The 20,778-nt window shown below is 34.8% G+C and overlaps 1 long non-coding RNA gene across 4 annotated transcripts in view; it reads left to right on the top strand.

The window, feature by feature from the left end:
• Positions 1-20,778, top strand: part of LOC131383405 (uncharacterized) — a 176,856-nt gene that overhangs the window by 77,006 nt on the left and 79,072 nt on the right. For 2 of the 4 annotated variants that reach the window (XR_009213402.1, XR_009213404.1), the window contains one exon: positions 12,338-12,643. The exons of 1 other annotated variant lie outside the window; for it this stretch is intronic. This is a non-coding gene — a long non-coding RNA (uncharacterized LOC131383405). Of the gene's footprint in view, positions 1-12,337; positions 12,644-20,778 lie in introns of those variants that run through there. One more of the 4 variants, XR_009213403.1, reaches the window with a different exon arrangement.

A 20,778-nucleotide genomic window follows, 5' to 3' on the forward strand; every position in this document is an offset into this window, starting at 1 on the left:
AATGTACATATTTATTATACTGTGAATAATTTGTATCTAAGAATTTATTCAGTGCTATATCTCTAGCCCATCTTTAGGTATAATGTTTGTACAAAGAGGCCATTGATTGAGTGGTTGTTGAATTAAATCCTTCATGAAACAACTATGTATTGCCTACTGTGTGCCCGGTACTGTTATAAAATCTGGAGATCATCCAATAAGCCAAGCAGACAAATTACATGCCTCATGGAATTTATATTTTAAGAAGGAGAATAAGAAAATGACTATAACTTCGTGCAAGATTTCTAGGAAGGGCTTGGATAAAAAGCCAGGATAAGGGGAAAAAAGCACGTTCTTGTGGGTGGACATTATTTTACATTAAGTGGTCAAAAAAGCCTAACTCATAAGGTTTCATTAGATTAATGAAATGAATGAAGTGATGGAGGCAACAGAGAAAACATCTGCAGTAAGAATGACCCATGCAGAGGAAACTGCAAAAGCTGAGGCTGGAGTGTGTTTGGCACGTTCAAGGGCCAGCAAGAAAGCTACTGTGAATGGAGCCAAGTGAATGGGAAAGACAAGAGTTGAAGATGAGTTCACAGATTTACTCAGGCCCAGATCATGTAGAACCTGGTGGGCTGCTGGAAAAAAATTGGATTTTGAATTAATTCTCTAAGGTCATAGAAGTAACTAATGGAATAACTCCAAACCAGCACTCTTGATTTTTTTCTGAACAGTTATTATTTAAAATAACTAGCAAGCTTTATCCAAGAAGATACAAATTATGTCACCTACTATGTTATTCATTTTGCCCTAAATACTAGAAACGGGAACAAACTTAGTGTTTAATAACAACAATTGGCTTATTTCTCTTGGTTAACATATGCATTGCTGATTGCTTTACATGGGTTTGATTTTTCTATGCTTTTCTTAACAGATAGATACTTTTTATTATTTGAGTCACTTGATTCATTTTGGAAATGGTGTGGTGTAAACAAGTTAATCCTTCAGGAGAAATAACACTAGCAAACAAAGGAAACAAATGTCAGGAATTGTCTTTAAAGTAACATTTCACTTGTGTGGTCTTTAAAGTTTCCTATCAATGTGTCTATTTAAGTGGATGCCACATCACAGTCAAATGGAGATTTTTTTTACAACATTGTGATTTACAGAGCATCTACTGATCATGCCTAGAGGAATTCAGGCATGATCAGTACCTTTGTTAGGTTGATGACAGGACAACTCGACCAACATGGTAACCACTTCCTTACATGGCCCAGATACAGGAAGAGGATGAGTAGCAAAAAAACTCCATTTTATTAAAATTGAAGTCAGATTGTAGAAAAATAGGCTTAGGTTAAATAATCTTTTTTTCCCCTACTAAAGCCTAAAGAATTCGCCATAATTGTAAACTTGATGCCAAGAACAAGACTTGCCTTTGCAGTTTTCACCGCTATCATCTTCTATTCTGTAAGAGTTTCTGCTGGAATATTAATATACCATTCTTCCTTCTCAGGGGCCAAATTAAAAAAAGCTGTTTTGTAAGAAAAAAAAATCAAAGAAAGAAAGAATAATGTGATGAAAAGAACATTTTACAAATATTTGTTTCTTGAATGGATTTGGAAATGTTGCTTATAACATTTGCTTATAATATGCTCAGGTTTCAGCTCCTCTCCCTTCTCTCAGGAATAAAGGATTTCTACTATGCATTTCTTTCCTGGGCCCCTACCAGTCCTTTCCTAGGAGAATCACAGGTTTAGGCTTGTCCCCCAGAATGACTTAATTTCTTATCTCCCATTTTCCTAAACCAAGAATTGCTTCAAAGAAGCATAAGTGAATCTCCTGGGTGTAACATTAACATTTTGGGCTCTATTAAAATGTTTAAAAAATTAATACAACATAAAAAGTCATAATGCAAATTTTGATCTTCTGGGAAGAAAGACAAAGAACAATGCAAAAATGATGTCTACGTTTTAAGTCAACAGAGTATACATGTTTTCCTAGAGGCTCTATAGTTTCATGGCCAGTTTAGTAATCATGCAAAGTACTTAGTTAGAAGGAATGATTATTATATCATCATAAGCATGTTAATAATACAAAGAGCAAATTACAGCAATCTCTGTAATTATATGTACAGTCCCTATTAAAAATTTACATGCCTTCATCTGATTATGCTCAGGATAGAAACGACTTTCATGCTACCAAAGGAAAAATGCATTTCAAGCTAAAATTAGTCTAACCAAATTAAATAGAAATACTTAGAATATCCCATGGCCTACAAGCTATATTTCATATTAAACATGCTTCACCATTTAGGTACACAATAAGAGAAACGATTCAGCTGCTGGGAGAGAAACAGATGGTGAAAGGTACCTGCTGACCAAACAGGAGCAGCAGGGTGGAATCAGGGTGGGTCAGCTCATCTGGAAAGGATGCTTGCAATTGTCATTACACACATCAATTGTTTCTGATACTACTGTATGTCATGCAGTGCCCAGGGGCCGTATGGCTTTCCTTGAAACATTTAACATAAAACTGCTGAAATATAATTTTGGCCTCATATTCTGAAGCGAGTTGCTAAGTCCTCACAATAAGAAATTAATGTTGACAGCATTATATTATTTTCATTAAGCATCCTTCTCTTCTGTAAAGATACGGGAGCCTTGTATGATATATTTCCAATTTGTCTGCTAATTTACAAAACCAGAATGATACTGTATTATTGTTATAAAGTTAATCAAGACTTTAATGGGACAGTTATGTTACTATCAAGGATTTTTTATTTTTTATTTTCTTACTATAATGCATGTGTTCAATGATCTGATTATGCAGTATGACAATGATCTCACTAATTACAAAGTTATTACTGTATCTTTAATGGGAAGAAATTCCAGTTTCCTAAGTTGCAGATTTATATATGGAAATCTAATTTCCAGGGAAAATTAGCAAACAAAAATATATTTAAAAACCCATTAAATACTAGTTTCGATTATATATTTATATCAATACACCATTTTGTTTCCAGTCTTTTTGTCACATAGTGTAAATTTTGTTTTGAAAATATAATTATTTCAAGTGATATATACAATTATAACTGTAAAAAGGAGACACCTATAAAATGTAACAATTGGCATTGAAATGCTGTAGCTAAAAATACATAAAACATCTAAGAGATAACATGGAAATGTGTTGTGTCTCTGTTTCAGCAAAAATATATATTTTAAATTTCTGTTAAAAGAAAGGAAGTTGACAAGCTTCATATTTTAGTTTTTAAATTTTACTTTCCACATATTTCAGATTTTAGAAATTGGCAAAATCTATTAATGGAGATTTTAATAGATAAAAATAAATAAAACATAAGTAAAGTAGAAAGGGAATGGGAAATAACCCACATTCATTTACAGAAAAATCCATACCAGTTTAGTTTTTGTTTCATTTTAATGTTTGTTACTTTTCATTCTCCTCTTGTCATTAAACTTAGAATATAATTCCCAAAAGTACAGGGGTTTTCTCGGTTTTATTTATAGGCTGGTATTTGGAAGACACACAATAAATATTTTTCGAATATTAGGTTTTTTTTTTTCTTAAGATAGGGTCTCGTTATGTTGCCCAGGCTGGAGGACAGTACAACCTTGAACTCCTGGTCTCAAAGGATCCTCCTTCCTCAGTCTCCTGAGCAACTGGGACTATATAATCTAATGTTGTCAACATTTCTGTATTTTCATATACATGTCCCCAGTTTAAAACAAATTGTTTTTACTTGTCATCTATTATTTTGAAACACCAATTTATTATTAAACAAAAAAGTAATACTAAAAATTAAAAATATAATTAATTTACCAATTATTCTTTTTTCGTGAACATACTACTAAATCTGCTATAATGAATTGTTGGATGGAGAAATATACAAAACACAAAACTGGGCACTATGTTTGTTTGTAGTGTTAGTCTGGACCCATTGCTTTGGAAAGTAATTAATTCTATAGTATACAACCAATTTCTGGGTCTGTATTACACAACCATTTTCTGGCTGGTTTCCCAATTCTCCCAGAAATGGTCTCCATTTGATTTATTGCAGAGCCTACCTTTAAACAGTGCATCAGCACATCATTTTGTCTTTTCTTAACAAAGGCATAATATTTATCACTTTTAAAAAAATTAGGCATCAATTATTATACTCCTGCATGGTACTACTCCTGTGGTGTTATACATAAATCTCAAATTGTTAAGTAATTCAAATAACTGAGAAATAATTCTATGAAAATGATCGTTTTGGTGAATTATCGTCATTAGCTTTATGGCTATGTCGTATCTTCCTTACTATTATTTGTTGTTGATCTACTTTTGTTTCACGGGCTTACATGGTAAGGTAAGACGTCTGTTAACAATATCCTATTTCTGTCCATTTATTTGTGCATTTTTTTATTGATATTTGTGTATTTTTATGCTATGTTATTTGCACAAATGTAATTAAGCCAGTTTTAATCACCATTAAGAATTATATACCTGGGCTTTAAAAAGCTTCTGTTCCTGTTATTGTTTGCCAATTCACTTTTAGTTTTAGTTTCTTTATGGCCTTAATATTAATGTAAGAGTACAAAGCACTCATTGACCATTCACAAAAATTGATTAGATAATAATATATCAATGCACAAACCTAGAAATCATAATAAATATTAGAAGAAAATAAAACCCCTGCTACTCGGAAACTGAACAAAAAAGTAACAGCCTTCTTAGATGAAAAAAAAAGATATCAATGCCTAAATAAATGAATATTTTAAAAATAACAGTAATAAATTTTATGTGAATACATTAGATATAAACCAAACAATGCTCAGAGGAAAAAATCACTATAATTTATTAGAAGCTATAAAAAATTAACACGATTGATTAGATTCACAAAGGCTTTGATCTTTAACACTTAACCTCCAATTTAAATTATAGATAATGCAATACTTAAGTATAAAAAGTAAAGACCATGGGGTATTGTGACGTTTTGGTAATAACGTTCGATAATATTTTAAATGCATTTCATTGTCATTCATCTATCAAATGAATTTCATAGATGACAATATATAATATATATTAGTGTTCTGTGTCACATGAGTACTTGCATACTGCTGACAGTTTAATACTTAGTCACATGTACAGGCATTATCACAGTTTTTAGAAAATAATTCAAATGCTCATAACTTTTAATCTAATAATTCTACTTATTGAAATTGCATATATAGGCAATTTATCATCAATTTTTCTTAAATATTAAAAAATTAAATCCACATATTTCAAAACCCATAATAAAGTCTAGTAGTTATACAAACACTAATTGTAATAAAACTATCCAATGTGTTATTTATGAAATAATGTTGAATGCAGAACTTAGAAAACATTTATAATAACATTATAATGTAAACTGTCAGTACCTATAATAATTTTATAAAAATATATTAATTTAGACCAAGAGGAAAGTGCTATAGGAGAATGATCATGAAAGTAAAAGAGTGGTACGGTTTTAATTTTTAAGGTTTTCCATGTTATTATAGTACTATTTTGTATGAATATGAATACATTGCTTTAAAAAAAAGTACTGTAATTAGCATTTTCCAGAGAAACAGAATGAGAAGCAGAATAGGATGTTTATATATACATATAGGCAGAGATTTATAAGAAGAAATTGGCTCTCATGATTATGGAATCTAGCAAGACCAAAATCTGCAGGGTGGGCCAGCAAGCTGGAGACCCAGAAGAACCAATGTTTCAGGTAAGTCCAAAGGCTGTTCAGCAAAAGCCTATATTGCAGATGAAGTCCAAATACTATCTGCTTGAAAATTTTCTCTTGCTTGCGGGAAGCCTGTCATTTTTGTTCTATTTAGACCTTCAACTGCTGTACAAGGTCCACGACACAATGGAGAGAAATCTGTTTTACTCAAAGTCCACTGATTTAAAGTTTAATCTCATTCAAAATGAAGCAGCTATGTTTTCTGGGGTAAATATCCAGGGTTCGTTGTCTTGCACCAAGAAAATTTAGGAGATGGATACACACGAGGAGTTGAGAAGCAGAGGTTTAATAGGCAGAGAAAGAGAAAGGAGAACAACTCTCTCTTTAGTGAGAGACAGGGGCTTCTGGAAGGGAAAGATAGGCCTCCTGTGGAGTTTGCCAGATTTTATAGGCAGGCTTGAGGAGGCGGTGTGTCTGATTTAGATAGGGCTCACAGATTGGTTTGATCAGGTGTGCCATTTACATAGCCTGCATGGAGGGCTGGCCACCCCACCCAATGTTATTATGCAAATGGGCCCTCCACTTGACCAGCACCATCTTATCTGCTCGTTACTGTACACATGGCTGGCAAGAAGAGAAGATGGAGCCGCCATTTTGAACATGCCTAGTCCCCAGTAGTATTCCTCTGCTGGCATCTGTTATCTGTGGCTCGATTTTACAGGCTGCTCCTTGTTAGAAAGGAAAATGATTTGGGGCTGCTTTTCACTAAAAGGAACACCTTACCAAGGACTTCATACCCTCACTATCTGTCTAAGTCATTTCTTTTTAACTCCTATATCAAAAATACCCTCATAGAAATACCAAAAATAATTTTTGACCAAATATATGGGAAACCCATGGTCTAGGCAAGCTGACATATAAAATTAATCATCACAGATACTATCTTACCTCGAAGAGAAAATATTTCTCTATGACTTGAATAATGAAACTTGCCTGGAGTGGGCACTCTGGAAGGTCAGGGCTGAGAAGGGAAACAGAACTATGAGAGCGTGTCAAGCAGAGATCACAGGATGGCAAGGAATTATATGGAAAATATGAATTTTTAGATATAGCTTGAAAAATTATAATATTAGTATAAATATTTGTCAAAATCCTAGACTGTGTTGAAATACAAGGTAGGTTTTGATAGAGGAAGAGGATAGATGGTCAGAAGCACGTATTGGGGTTGGTACAGCATGGCACACTGCTTTGAAGAGTAGAAATTCAGGAAGAATGTAGTCACTGGGGAACCAGAGACAACAATGGCTCTGAGGAAATTTAGAGCAGATTCAAGAGTAAATTGTCACTACTGATGTCATGAGCTACTCACCTGAACCTTGCTTTTTTAAGAAAGAATTGGCTCAAGCGTTTGAGACGTGACTTCATCAACATGTGATGGTTATGTGAGCAATTTTGAAAAGTCAGAAGATGTTGAATTGAATAACTATCATATAGTAAGTGATGATTCTCATGGACCATTGATGTACAGAAGTTTCTGTATTATTGCTTTGAAAAATGAAGGAAGTAACTGAGTCATAAATCAATGAGATGGTGATCCACCCGATTTTTGATGTTTGAACTGTGATTAAATTCAATGAAGTTGTATTAGTCCGTTCTCATGCTGCTATGAAGAAAAACCCAAGGCTGGATAATTTAAAACTTATTTTGACCTCTGCAACAATTGTTTCCTTTTATCCACTTCTTACCACTATTTTTTTTCTTTAGAAATTTGATTCCCCGCAGTTACTCATCTAGAGATTGTCACAAGTGCCGTTTTCTTTCTGTTTTTGTCATTTTCATAGACAACACTGATACTGTGCTATTTTCCCAAAGATGTTATTTTAATGGACATTACACTGGTGAATTTGGCAACAACAACACAAACAGCAGAGTTGGGAGAAATGTGGCTGTTTGTATTGAATCTTTTGGCAGAGATACAGGCCTTAGATTTACTATCCCCCACTGCCTCATCTGACTTGTTTTTATTGTTTTTACAAAGGAAGATGCTTTTGCTGTCCATAGGCCAGACTTTAACTTGCCGTAACCCTTATCCCAAAGGTCTTTATGCTTGAGTTTATCCTGATCCTTGATGCTACTGCAAATACTTTAATAAAATCATAATAAAATGGATCTTAAAATACAAGTCACACACTGCAAATGTTTCCCTTTTCTTGTTCCTGCTTCAATCTGTGCTTTAGGAATATTTTCAGTGCCAAATCCGGTGCCTTTGGAGTGGGTCCCCAAAGATTTCTGAACTTTCTATTCTAGCTCTTTGAATAAATGAGACGGTTAGAATTGGCAGGATTTAGTCCTCATCTTCGAAGCCTCAGGGAGTGAGAGTACTAGTCTTTTCCTGGTATTAGCTTTGAAGTTCTTGTTTATTTTTTGTTTAAATAGTGAAGGTTTGGAATTGGAAGATGTATGTTTGATGCCTTATACTACAATTTTCTCAATATATAATAAAAAAAATCTTGATTTTTAAAATATCTTTTTTCTCACATGTAAGGAGAAAATATTTCTTGTTTAGTTGTTGTGATGACTAAATAGCATATTAGAGGTGTAAATATTTTGAAAGCTACAAAGAAGACCGGTTTAAGAGTATGTGAAGTGCTACCAATATCAGTTCCACTATAATTTATAGATAATTGAAGCACATATAAAATAAGCTTCGTTTTCTTGAACAAAGAGTAGTCTTTAAATAATATACTTAAAATTAATTAACTTAATAGTCACCTAGTTTCTCTTTATATGTTTGTTATCATTTCTTAAAAATCCAAAGGAAACATAGTCTTTAAAAAATCTCTGGTTCATTTCTGTTATTTCAAAGAGTTTTATGGGAAATATTGTATATATTTGAGAAGAATGAACCATAGTCACACGTGGGTGATTGTACCTCCTAACACAGAAGAGCTGTTCAATAAGCTAGATTTATGTCTATAGCATATTACCAGAAAGGGAGGGGAAAAATATTTGATTTATTTGTATGTTATTTTTGTGTATATTGAAAGAAAAAACATGGCAAATCATAAAACACTTATTGATAAGCAATTTCTCATTCTGAGGGAGAATCAGAAATATGTGGCCAATAATTTTGATATTTGATATTCATTTATTTATCAATTTAGCAGCTATTTCATGTTAATTCCAAAATGAAATTGAAGTGACTTATCAGCTTCCAAAAATATCTCATATTGCTGGAATATATGCATAACATTTTTATATATTATCTCATTTATTGCAATTTAGTCATTGTGCATTGAATTTTCAAGATAATAAAATGAAGATTCAGTGACTCAATTCATTAGACACTATATAACTGGTTAATAAAGAAGTAGGAAAGGAAAGTCAGGTCTCTTGATGCAAAATGTGTTATCCATCACATAACATCACACACAGACACTTCAGAGACAAGAATTACCATGCTATCCTTTCAGTATTTGTATTGTTGATTTAGTCAGTAGTAAATCAGAAATGAAAGATGCAAAGCTCAATCTCTGAGAAGGATGATTTTAAAGAAAAAAAAATATTTGTTATGAAGCATCTTAATAATTAGTGAAAATCAAAATTAACCTTTTGGAGATAGAAAATTAAAAGTATGAGCCATAGAGTCATCTCTGAAAATATCAAAGACAAATTGACTCTTGTTCTCAAATCCTCTAATCCAATATGGTCCGCACCAAAACATCATGAAAGCAGGAAATGTTTTATTCTATCTCTCTAAGAGCCTAACATATTTCTTTATATCTAGTAGAAGACAGATGTATTAGTCAGGGTTCTCCAGAGAAAAAGCACCAATAAGAGATAGACAGATGATAGATATATTACAGGGATTGGCCCACCCCATTGCAGAGGCCAAGATGTCCCACCACCTACCATCTACAAGCTGGAGAACCAGACAAGCTGGTGGCATGATTTAGTCTGAGTCTGAATGCCCCAAAATAGGAGTGCTAATATTGGATGCAGTAGCAGATAGATGTCCCAGCTGAAATAGAGAGTAAATTCACCCTTACCCTGCCTTTTTGCTCTTTTTGGACCCACAGTGGATTGGAAGATACCTACCAACATTAGTCAGGGCAGATCTTCTTTACTCAGTCTACTGAATCAAATGCTAATCTCTTCCAGAAATACCCTCACAGATGCACCCAGAAATAATGTTTTGTCAGATATCTGAGCATCCCTTAGACTAGTCTAGTTGACACATAAAACTGGCCATCATACAGATCAATGCATTTCTGAAACTAAATTCAAACACAGCCAAATCTCAGTGACCCAGCCTTATTCTTGACTCAGAATTAACTTTTCTGAAGCATTCAGACATGTAAAAATGCTTCAAAAATCATGTTAAAATACTACATATACAAATATCTCCATGATATATACAGCCTTAAATTTTGCAATTTATCATAATATTAAAGCAAATTACAAGAAAACAGGGACATTTCTTTATTCTGAAAAACAAACAAAAGACATTGAACTCCAAGACAAATTATTATGGAGTTAAATAAAATGCAAATGATTAATTACATTTATAAATATAAGTACTCTGAATCTCAGCATTATAATTCACAAGTCTTAAAAGTATTAAACCTTTAGTGCAAAATAAATAATGCTATAATGTATCTTAGAAAATTTTAAGAATGCAGCAGATCGCAATAAATATCTCTTCGGCTTCTTTCACTTCAGCTCTAAGCTAGATGTTAAGGAAAATGTGTAATTTTAGAACTTGTATAAGGTCAATAAGAAGAAATTATAAAAATGTAGAGAATGCATCATTGTTAGCACAAAACAAAAACTAACTTCAAGAGATTATACAAAGAAAAGTCAATTGTCTTTGGCAGATGTGGATTTTGGAAAAGCTATCCAGGAAGAGAGGACATTGAGCTAGATTCTGCTGGACAAATATGGCGGTGCATAACAGTCATGGAGGAGGAAATTTCCGAAGGGGAACATTATATGATAAGCTAAAGAGTTTGGAAATGCAGATATATTTATGCTGCTCTATACTGCAGGGCCTATATTTGTATGAGACGTAGAAGAGTTCAAAACAAAATAATTTTTCTGTGGTATATTAAGGGTCTTGGATTTTATTCTCAAGACGGTAAGAAATTTATAGTAAGATTTCAACAATAAAAATTATATTGTTAGATTTGCATTTCAGAAAGAAAACTGGCAGAAACAGGATATTTGTTTGCCAAATATGGTGAAGCTGTCAGGGTCTCTATCAATATGGGTCACTTTAACTCAATAGAGTTTTGCCCATTCCATGCGTTGGACTTTATGTAATCAGGAATCAAACATATTGTATTGAACCACTGAAATTTGGAAATGTATCTCTTACAATAGCTAGCACTACTTCTCTATGTAAAGACATTAGTACCTTAAAACTGGGTGGGACTGCAACAGAGATCCGAATACACGACATTGGTATGATTAGTAAAAAAACAAAAACTTGTGTAAGAATTGTTTAGCTTGTGAACAATACAAAGGAATGATAGAGTTCAGATTTGTGCAGCTTTGCTGGATTAGAAAACAAAAAGTATTCTTTGAGAATCCAAATGATAAAAAAATAAAATTGAGTAAGATTTTTAAGAGAAAAAGACCCTGGCCGAAAAGTTCTGATTAAGGATTTAGCCTTTCCAATCAAGTCTATTATTTCAGATAGCCTAAGGCTAACACCATTAAGTTGAGACAGAGGCATGGGAGTAAGGAAACAAATAATCAGGTTGGAAAATTATGTCTGGGAAATAACTCGGGATGTGTTTTCTGGGATTTGAAACTTGCTGGAAGTAGATAGATTAGAACCCAGTAAGTACTTGAGAAAAGTGTATTATCAATGAAACTATAAACTCACACTAACACATTTTGACTCTTTGATCTCAAACTTGCACTGGCAAGAAGCTATCTAAAAATAATGACTAAAACACTGTACAGTTCTCAGAGGAATGCCTCTCAACATGCATTTCAGTCATGGCCACACTGGGTAATAGACATGAAATAACATACTGGCTTGAGAAAAAACAGCAGATAAAAGAATTCTTCCCACAAAGTATAATCAGGATGCAATCAAAGCCTTCCCCTGTCTTCAGGGTACGGGATTTAGTGATATCCACCAAAAAGAATTTCAAGATTATTGAGCACCATGACTTTAGTATCTCCCATTTTAGTCTTTCCAAATGAAGAGTATGTGTGTGTGTGTGTGCGTGTGCATGCGTCTGCGTGTGTGTTGAGTGGTGGCAAGAACAAAGATACTTCATTTTTAGTTCCTGGAATTATTGACATCACATACCAAAAACCAAATTAAACACTGTGCATCATGTAGATATTGTGGACTTTGAGCTAGGTGCTGTGATTACAAGGGACTTTGAGCCATCTCTCTTATAAAGGAAGTTGAATGTGTTCCATGTATGGAAAGAGGAGAAAATTAAAATTTTTTTAGCATGAAGCGTGGGCTATGTTGCTCATTAAAGCATTTCCATCCTCGTACACAGCTATACAATATGTTCTTGCCTTTCTCGTAGCCATGTGTGAACAAATACCATATCAGTGGATTGTACCCAAACCGAAGGTATGCCATTTCCATTTTCTTTCTCTGTCCACTAGCTACATGCAGATATTCCAGCAGAGGATCCTGATACCAAAAAGGATTGCGGAGCCACAGGTTGAAAATAGCAGAGACTCCATGGTTCCCTTAATGATTGCATGGAACAATAACACACGATCCCTGTGATGGTTAGTATTAAGTGTCAAACTTAGATTGGATTGAAGGATGCAAAGTGTTGTTTCTGGGTGTGTCCGTGAGGATGTTGCTACAGGATATTAACAACTGAGTCACTGGACTGGGAGAGGCAGACCCACCCTTAATCTGGGTGGGCATCATACCACTGGCTGCCAGGGAGGCTAGAAAAAGGAGGCAGAAGAAGGTTTAATGAGCATACTTGCTGAGTCTTCCAGCCTTCATATTTCTCCTATCTTGAATGCTCCCTGCCCCTCAAACATCAGACTCCAAGTTCTTCGGCTTTTGGACTCTTGGACTTACACCACTGGTTTGCCTGGTGGTCTCAAGCCTTTGGCCACAGACTGAAGGCTGCACTGTCAGCTGCCCTACTTTTGAGGTTTTGCAACTTGGATTGATCCACTACTGGCTTCTTTGCTCCTCAGCTTGCGTAGCCTATTGTGGGACTTCACCGTGTGGTTGTGTGAGTCAATTCTCCTTAATAAACTCCCTTTCATATATACATCGATCCTATTAGTTATGTCCTTCTAGAGAACCCTGACTAATACAATCCCCCATTCCTACCCACCTGACCTGAGAACTAAATTTTATCACATAAAGCCATCAAGATTTTCTGTTGTTAAAGCGGCTAGCCTTGCACTGAAGATAGTTTGAAGAACTACCAAACTGAAGTCATAGAAACCACTAGATGTCTCTTAAAATAACCCAGGCAACAGATAATGAAGGCTTGATATTAGATGGTAATAGTGGGCGGGAATGTAAATCCTATGGTGAATTTGAAATACGTTTATAAGTACATAATTAATTATGATAGAAGATCAGAAAGGATATTCATAAAACTACAGTTCTGAATTGTATAAATGCTGTTAACTAATATAAAGAAGGAAGAGCAGGCATTGTGAAGAATTGTGAAGAAAATGTTTTATTTTATATTTGAAGTGTCTGTAGAACATTCATTAGGTGGGTCTATGTGTGAATTTTGAGCACAGAAAGAAAAGCAAGGAAAGAAAAAATAGAATTGGCAATAATAGGCTTGTAAGTAAATGGTAGTAAAATAATGGAAGTACCTCTTTGAAATTTCCAAAGGGTGGTGGGTAGAATAAAAGGCTAAGTACAAGATGGATGACATTTAGAAGATAGAAAGATAAAAGATACAGCTTAGAAAACTCTCAATGAAGGGATAGGGAAAAGCTGGATGAGAACCAGAATGTAATATATTAAATACATTTTCATGAATATGAAAATATTCTATATCATAAATGATGTGAAATAAGGATTCAATAGTGTCCACCATATTTCCCAATTCATAAGGTGACTCGTTAATTTAGCAAAACATTTTTATTTGAATAAGGAAAACAAAACATTGATTTCTAAATACTAGGGAAAGAGTAAATTATGTTTTCAGAAGTAAGAATGAAAATGGAATAAAAGACAATGATAGTCTTTTTTTTTTTTTTTTTTTTTATTTTGAGACAGGGTCTTACTCTGTAGCCAAGACTGGAGTGCAGTGGTGCAATCACAGCTCACTGCAACACTGCAACCTCCACCTCCCAGACTCAAACCATCCTCCCACTTCAGCCTCCCAATTACTTGAGACTATAGGCATATGCCACCGTGCGTGTCCAGCCAATTTTTTCATTTGTTTTGTAAAGAAGAGTCTCACTACGTTGCCTAGATTGGTCTCAAACTCTTGGGCTCAAAAAATCCTCCTGTCTCGGCCTTCCGAAGTGCTAGAATTATAGCCTCGAGCCATGGCATCCCACCAAGACGATGATGTCCTAGCAGATGCTGTGTTATTACACCAGAATCCCATTTCCCTGGACTCCGTGCCCATCTTCCAGCTGCTGTCCATTGTGACTGTTAACAGTACAAAAGTGTTTCCTTTCATGCGTGTCAGTGTGAAGAGACCACCAAACAGGTTTTGTGTGAGCAATAAAGCTTTTAATCACCTGGGTGCAGGCGGGCTGAGTCCGAAAAGAGAGTCAGCGAAGGGAGATAAGGCTGGGGCCATTTTATAGGATTTGGGTAGGTAAAGGAAAATTACAGTCAAAGGGGGTTTGTTCTCTGGTAGGCAGGAGTAGGGGTCGCCAGGTGCTCAGTGGGGGCCCTTTTTGAGCCAGGATGAGCCAGGAAAAGGACTTTCACAAGGTAATGTCATCACTTAAGGCAAGGACCGGCCATTTACACTTCTTTTGTGGTGGAATGTCATCAGTTAAGGTGGGGCAGGGCATATTCACTTCTTTTGTGATTCTTCAGTTAATTCTGGCCATCTGGGCATATACGTGCAAGTCACAGGGGATGCGATGGCTTGGCTTGGGCTCAGAGGCCTGACATTTCCTTTCTCCGGAGAATTGCTCTCAGCTATTGAAAGCTAGAAATACGTTCCTTCCCCCACTTTCAGAAAAGGCCCATAGATAATTTCTGCTTATATCAGATGGAAGTGGGCTTACTAGGAACAACTCTGTGATACTTTTTATATGTTTCCCCACATGAATCAGGCTAAGGATGGACTTTACTTGACTTGGCATTTTTGTTTAGCTCTCTCCTACCTCACCAATTTGATTCATTCATTTTCTTACAAGTTTTTTCTTTTTATGGGGATCACTCCTCCAGTAAATCACATGCATGTAATCCCTGTCACAAGCTCAGGTTTTAGTTATCCAAGCTTCAGATAATTGTTGTTAGGAGGAATCACAAGGAAAGGATTTCATTTTGGATAACTCAATGCCCAGATCATAATGACAACATCACCTGTGGTAGGTAAACTACTGATAGTCCCTAGCAGAAAGTAGATGTGCTTTTATCTTTGGTCAACTGGGAAGAAATAAAGATACAAGACAAAGCTGTCAGATAAAATACAAGACACCCAACCAAATTCAAATTTCAGGTAAACAATCATTTTTTCTAGTATAAATACATCTTATGTATAAGTATGTCCCATAAGTATATCCTAATATATAATATACATCTCTTATATGTGTGACTCATAAATATGTATACTTATACTCATGTATACATATGTCTAATAAATGTATATTTTATTTCATGTATGATATATACTTACATATGGGATATATTTATACTAAACATCTATTCATTATTTACTTAAAATTCAAATTTAGTTGAATGTCTTTTATTTTTATTTGTTAATCTGGCAGCCCTATTAGAAGAGGTTAATACAATATCACTGGTATTTGAATTGTATGCGATAAATGGTAATAAAAAGGAGTATAAAATCAGTGGCTCTTTTGGAGCACCATTGAGATATTAAGAGACATATTAACAAGTTGAGAGTAATTATTCTAACTTTAAAGTAGAATTTGAGAGTCACAGGGCCTCTTTGGAAACATTTACAAAGATCCTCAATTCTGTACGGTTTCCTCAGGCAATGCAGAGCTAATCCTCCCAACGGGAGTGGTGAGACCACTTCTTATTTATTTATTTTTTTTAATTATACTTTAAGTTCTAGGGTACATGTGCACAATGTGCAGGTTTGTTACATATGTATACATGTGCCATGTTGGTGTGCTGCACCCATTAACTCGTCATTTACATTAGGTATATCTCCTAATGCTATCCCCACCCCCACCCCCACCCCACAACAGGCCCTGGTGTGTGATGTTCCCCTTCCTGTGTCCAAGTGTTCGGTGAGACCACTTCTACTAGAGTGGAGACATTTCTTTCACTAGGGGTAGCGAGACTGCTTCCACCAGTAAGAAGGATTCTGAGATTCTGATCCACTTAGAGGCTCAATGTCCCTGGCTTCCTCTAAGTTTCTCCACACATCCCTGTTCCAACTTTCAGCACCTAATTCCTTCCCAATCACTGCTCTCACTTTAAGTGAGACACTCTTGCGGGGAACTCAAATTGTTGTAACTGAGCCAGTAGAAGGATGAGATTCTGCATTTAACTTTGAACAGTCTGAGCACTGCAGCTCCAGGAGATAAAGGTCTCCTTCAGAGCACACATAGAAACTTTCAGGTCATGTTTGCTGAACTTTATTTGGGAATTTAAATCTCTGAGATCATCTTTTTCTTGCCCCATTTTGTCCAGTGATATTAGAATTAACTAAGCGATCTTATTATATTCATTAATTTGACACAAATACACAGTCACCCAGATTCTTCTTTCCTGTAACTGGCTGATATTTTGTATACCTCCACCGCTAGAACATGCCATGGACTTTCAGCATTCTCTTTAATGCTGGAAAGACAGTCATTATTGTCTTTAATTAGATTAGAAAGCCAATTCCAGAAACCCTAGAACTAAATCAGAAAATTCATCCTTAAAAATATTCTGTTTCTATCATTTATTTTTATGGAGGAGTAATACATTTTTTTAAAATTTTTAATTTAAAAATCTGAATTGAACCATTCCCAGTGCCAAAATCTGTATTTGTCAGAACTCTCAAGAGAAACAGAACCAATATAATGTGAGATTTATTACAAGTACTAGAAATTGATTCATATGATTATTGAGGTCGACAAGACCCAAGATCTGCAGTAGACAACCTGGAGACCCAAGAGAGCCAGTAGTATAGTTCAAGTTCAAAGGCTGGCAGGCTTAAGTTCCAGAAATGTGTGAAGTTTCAGTTAAAGTCCTATGACCGAACCAATATCTCAGCTTAAAAACAGTTCAACAGGGCACATTCACTCTCTCTCTCTTTCACGCTTTTTCTTTCTCTCTCTCTGGAGCTGAGAGATTTGGGCTGAAACATTTGAGCTGGGGTATATCTAGATATGTGGATAGATAAAAGATAGATAGATGATAGATAGATAGATAGATAGATAGATAGATAGATAGATAGATAGATATAGATAGATATAGATATAGACAGATAGACAATAAATAGGCAGATTTCTACTACCATGGTGGAATAATTGGTATATTTTACCCTCCAATCATGAGCAGCTATTACACGGGCAACTATTTTTAGTACTGGTCCACAGAAGAGAAGAGACTGTTATCCATAAGCAAAGGGAATTCCATAAGGTGAACACATGTTGGATCCGCCTTTCATCCTGGAACACCTTCTGGACCATGACACAAAGTGTTTCCCATTTGCAACATGCTGTTATGCTGATCTGGGGAAGAAGAGATTGGAATTAGGCCTTCTGAAGGGGATCTGAATTTCTACCTTGGAACATGTTTCAGATCACAGAGCAGGTTGTTAGAGTACAATTAGAGTACAAATGCCATGCTGACCTGAGGAGGAAGAGATGAAAGTTTAGGGCTTCTGAATGGACTGAAATTCGTGAGTCAAGGTGTCTGAGAGGAAGGAACTTCCCAGGATAAGAAAGCCTACAAATCTGGTGGCTGAAGGAGGCCTTCTACAGGTCTTTGGCTAAGGGCTAGACTATCAATATATAGAGTGATAATCCCTGAGGCTTTACAGAAAGAAGATTCTTTAGGAATAAAAGCTCAAAAGAGCTAACAGAGGACATATGTGTTGAGAAAAAGTGTAGATCGCAGCCAGCCAGAGTGTACAGAACATGCTGGGTACATCAGGCAATCAATTGAGGCCCTGGAAAGGTTAGACATTAGAAGGGCTGTACTCTAGAGTAGTTACTGCACTCAGAATAAGATCAGAATCAAAATGGACTAAGCCCACTAAGATTAAAATTATCCAGTAGTTATTTAACTGTCAGCACAAAAATTGATACCTTTTAAAAGTATTTGGGAGGTTGAGGCAAAAGGATCACTTGAGCTCAAGAGTTCAAGACAAGCCTGGGAAATATAGCAATAACTTGTCTCCACCAACAAAAAAAAGTTAAAATAATTCTGACTCTCTATAAAATCTCATTCACAATGTTCAGCTGTCATTAGTTTGCTATAACAAAGTGCCACAAACTAATTGACTTAAAAAAACAATACTTTGTATCAAAGTTTTGGAGGCTAGGTCAAAATCAAGACATCCCACGATAAGTTCCTTTTAAGGGCTGTGGGCATATCACCAGTACATACTTGGTCTTCTTCCTGAGTGTGTGTCTCTCTCCAAATTTCTCCTTTTTTGTAAAAATACCATACATGCTGAATAATTTCATTTTACATTAATTAACTCTGTTAATTAACTCTGTAAACATTTTTTTCTCCAAATAATGTTACATTCTGAGGCTTTGGGATTTAGGACATCAACATTTAAATTCCTAGAGAACACAGTTCAACCCATATCACCAACATAAAATAAAATATATCTATTGATTTGAGGAAGCCTGAAAATGTGCCCTGTAATCAATTCAGCTGGGAGTAATCAATAGAAATAGACCTCAAGAAAACCCAGGTGTGGAAATTATCAAACAATGACTTTAAAACAGCTATGATAAATAGGTTCAATGTTATTAAAAATGGAGATATAGACCAGGTGCTGTGGCTCATGCCTATAATCCTAGCAATTTGGGAGGCCAAGGTGGGCAGATCAACTTAGCTCAAGAGTTTGAGACCAGCCTGGGCAACATAATGGGACCTCCTCTCTACAAAAAATACAAAAATTAGTCAGGTGTGTTCATGTGTACCTGTAGACCCAGCTACTTGAGGGGCTGAGGTGGGAGGATCACTTGAGCTCAAGAGGTTGAAGCTGCAGTGAGCTATGATTGCACCATTGCACTTCAACCCAGGCAATAGAGTGAGACCCTGTCTCAAGAAAAAAAAAAATAAAAAATGAAGACATAATGTGTGAAAAGAGGAGAATATCATCAAATAAATGAAAACTATTAGAAAGAGAAAAAAAGCAAATTCTAGAAGTCTAAAAATACACGCAAACACATATATATATGTACACACACACACATATACATATATATATATTTTTTTTTCAAAGAATAAGCTTAACTGTAGACTGGAGTTAGAAGAAGAAAGTAGTGAAAGTGAAGATAGATGGGAAGATATAGTAAATCTGAACAGCATACAATAAAAGTAAATAGAGCTTCAGTGATTCGTGAAACAGTATCAACCAGTCTAACAGATTAACTGGGGTCTAAAGAGAAAGGAAAGAGATAAAGAGTATAAAACATATTTGAACAAATAATGTCCAAAAATTCCCCAAATTTGGTGAAAAATATCCTGCTAATTTAAAAAGCTCAGTGAAGCCAATCAGTATACATAAACAGAATGCCACACCTGGGAATATTTTAATCAAACTGATGAAAACAATAGATAAAAAATACATCAGAAAATCAGCTTAAGAATACACGTTGTACAAAAACAAATGACAACTGATAAAGCATCTGATAAAATGGGGTCACAAATACAAAGAAAAAAATCTTTGAATTGTTGAAAGAAAAATAAAAAAGTATACCCAGAATTCCACATGCAGGAAAAATATCTTTCAAATGTAATTGCAAAATGAAAATATTGAATAAACAAAAACAGCACCAGCAAGCCCTTCCTTAAAAAATGCTAAAGATTACGCCTAAGTAGTTAAAGAAAGATGATGAGAAATCACTTTTAAAAAAGGAACTAATTAGTAGGAAAGAGCGAAGAACACCAGAAATAGTAAATATTTGGGTAAGTAAACAGGCTACTTTTTATCATTAAAAATTTTTAAGACAATTTTTAATATAATAATTATATTGTAGATTTTATAATGCATGAAAAAGTAAATTATATGATAAACTAGTACAAAGGACAGGAGGGTATTAAATAGAATTATGCAGGTTTTATGTTTTTACATTGTAGGTGAAGTGAAACAATATTAACTTTAAATAAACTGTGATAAAAATGCATGTTTAATTCCTATAACAAACACTGAGAAAATGATAGAAAAAGGTATAGTTCAAAAGCCAGTCAATAAAGAAATTAATATATAGTTATGTATCACTAAACAATTGGGATATGTTTTGAGAAATATGTTGTTAGGTGAAAATCATAGTGTATTTACACAAACCTAGATGGTATAGCCTAGTCTATTGTTTCTAGGCTATGAACCTGTACAGTATGTTACTGTACTGAATAGCGTAGCCAACTGTACTAAAATTGTAAGTATTTGTGTAATTAAGCATAGAAAATGTTCACTAGAACTATGGTATTATAATATTATGGGACTTCTGTCATATATGTAGTTTGTCATTGAGCAAAGCATTATTATGAGGCATATAACTGTACTAAAAAAAAATAGTACCCCCAAGAAAGTATAAAGGAAAGAAGAACACAAATCAGGTTGGAAAACTGAAAATAAATAGTGAGATGGTAGGCTTAAATCAGATTATATCCATGATGATATTAAATGTAAAGGGACTAAACCCCTCAATTATGGAGCAGAGGATGTTATACCAGATTTTAAACCAATGAAACAACCATATGCTTTCTACAA

Source organism: Hylobates moloch, unplaced genomic scaffold (assembly GCF_009828535.3).
Source record: "Hylobates moloch isolate HMO894 unplaced genomic scaffold, HMol_V3 SCAFFOLD_4, whole genome shotgun sequence".
NCBI classification, from domain to species: Eukaryota; Metazoa; Chordata; class Mammalia; order Primates; family Hylobatidae; genus Hylobates; species Hylobates moloch.